Here is a 2,575-nt window from a genome sequence, read left to right on the forward strand (position 1 = left end):
CATCTCAAGTCCACAACATGGGGGGGGGGGGGATATACCTATACTTATATGAATATTCCCTGCTCTGCCATATTTATTCAACTTGTCTTTTAGAATCACTGGTCATTTGGAAGAGGATCATACAAAAGCTTAAATAAAATTCTTGCTGCTTGCAGGAAAATAGAAGGCGATTTAAGGGAGAACAGAAGCCAAGTGCATTATTCCTTGAAAGGGTGAAATAAAAGAGTGTTCTCTATAAAATACAGAGTAGCTGCCATTTCTTTTCTGACATTCATTTGACTCAGCAAGTGAAAGCTGTGATGGTTATAGATGTCAGGCGTCAGCAAAGTGGCAGTCACAAAACTTCAGAAATCAGTCCTTATGGGTTTAATGCTCTGTCACCTACAAATAGATGAAACGTGTGCATGTGCAGGGAGATAAAGGTGTGCATAGACATAAGCAATTCAAGCATCATGATGTCAGGGTGCTATTGAGAGAATACAATAGAGCTGCTTTTTTCTCTAAAACTGGGGGAGTTACCTCTTCCAGCTCACATTTTTCTAAAAGAAGTTGGGAAATGTACAGATGGCTCTGATTGGTTTCAGTGGCCAACACCCCCCAACTCTCCAGTTCTCCCCTTTTATAACATGTTTATGTATTGAAGGCTTTAGATTAGTCTTCAGGAGTATGTTAGCTGGACCACTGTGCTTGTTTCACGGAGCACTCCTATGGAAATGGCCATGAACTGCGCTTAGATTTTCCTTGCCACAAGCCAGTTTTAATTCACTTTACAAATGAGTTTGTCATGTACATGACATTCTGTATTCTGTTAGATCAATACGATTAGTGCAAATCTTCTACACAAGCCAAAAAGCTTACAGATTGCAATTATATAATGAGCAGCACACTACACACACACACCGTAAGGAATAACATTTTATAACCTGCTTATACTTCCACCAAGATCCATGTAATAAAGCAAAATATGCCCTATGCCCACTTCATAAAACTCAGCAATTCATAGCAATCACACATTCAGGAAACAGGAGGCTTATCATTATCACTTGTAGTATTGTGACCATCTTGGAGCAGCTGTTAATAAAGCTGTCTATGGAGATTGCTTCTTTTTTCTCTCTCCAGCTTGTGATGTGGAGAGCGATAGAGCAGCTGACATTGTGCAGAAACAAATGTGCTCGCGATCTGTGGCCTCTCAGAAAACTAAGCATATACCCCCTACTATTCAAAATCCACTCCAGGCACAGCACAACCTGTACACAGCACTCTACAGAAACAAATCATCTCAAGGCTGACAGCCCATACAACAACCCAGGCTCTTTCAACTCCAGCTTTGAAGCAAGACTACACAGTGCCATTGCAACCCAATCACCAGAGTTGAATGGAATGCTCATTAAAAAAGATCTCACATCACCATCTCCCTCCTGCTTTCCATGCATGCAGCAGAGGTTGAAACTTTGATATTAACTTCATGGAAAGTTTCCAGGCTTGTCAGTAATGCGATCGTTGCTTAGTGTGACCTGATCCTCCGTGTGGACTAATCTAACAGTAGATGAGCAAGTGCCCATTCTTCCTTTCATATGTGCTCCTGCTGTCAAGAATATACATCACACTTTAGTATAACCCATTGCTATCAGGATCCAAACACTGTACCTGAGCTGGGTGAAGACTTCACATGCGCTTTAGGGTAATCCAGGCACAAATCAAAGCCAGGAGGCACGCACACTAAATCCAAAAAGTATTCAGGTTACAGCAAGATCTAATTCCCAACAACAAGTGATGAAGCGATCTCCAGAGCTAGGTTTCCTTTCCCCGATTGCTCTTGATGTTCCGGAGTGAAGTCTATAGATAGAGGACAGAGCAGTCTCCCCCAGCAGAGTCCGGAGATGCGGTTCCCCTTGTGCGGAGGGCAGGAGATGGCAGCTGGCTCGGGGCCAGAGTTCAGAACCAGCAGAGAAGTGGACAGCGCCTGCACAGCGCTACTCCCTAGTCAGTCTCTGAGCCGGGCTGAAGCCATGCCCACTGCCTGTGATCTGCTCCTCTCAGGGACCTCCCCGCCTTACTACACACGTCATTTCAGCTGTCATTCCATCTGCTTCTTTCACTCTTTAACATGTTGGATGTAAGCTCTTCAAGTGCAAGTCTCCCTGCCAGCACAGGCGAAAACACTGATGTACTAGGATGCAGAGGAGGGATCTGGAGAGCTCCATTAACGTACACAGTTTAGGAGGACTTTCACTGCTCTGTCTTCAACAATGTGTAGCATTGTCAGATTCAGCTTCCCAGCACAGGGATTGGCCCCCCATAGCTACTCTAGCTGAATGCTGTAATGTTGCGCAAGATCACACAAGCTCTGTTTAACAGGGAGGTAATGCAAAACCTTTTTTGGGGGGGGCTTTACTTCTTCTTTTGGGTCATAGGAGTACATTTACTAATGCAGAGAGCTGAGCAATCATGTAACTGCTGATTGCTCAGCAATGACTGACAATCACCGTCACCGGCTGGTATTCCCACTTCCCTTCCACCTGTCACAAGCAAGCAGCGTGGACCCCAACAATATCTAAAAATTGCACTGCGCCCT

General features: G+C 44.4%; 1 protein-coding gene across 1 annotated transcript in view; it reads right to left on the minus strand.

Annotated features, from left to right (window-relative positions):
* FSTL5 (follistatin like 5) overlaps positions 1-1,729 on the minus strand; it is a 447,340-nt gene extending 445,611 nt beyond the window's left edge. Inside the window, exon 1 of the mRNA XM_018563909.1 lies at positions 1,648-1,729. The gene's annotated coding sequence lies outside the window, so the exon portion shown is untranslated. The remainder of the gene's footprint in view (positions 1-1,647) is intronic.
* Positions 1,730-2,575: the final 846 nt, after the last annotated feature.

The sequence above is a fragment of the Nanorana parkeri genome, unplaced genomic scaffold, assembly GCF_000935625.1.
Source record: "Nanorana parkeri isolate BGI_ZX_2015 unplaced genomic scaffold, ASM93562v1 scaffold710, whole genome shotgun sequence".
NCBI classification, from domain to species: domain Eukaryota; kingdom Metazoa; phylum Chordata; class Amphibia; order Anura; family Dicroglossidae; genus Nanorana; species Nanorana parkeri.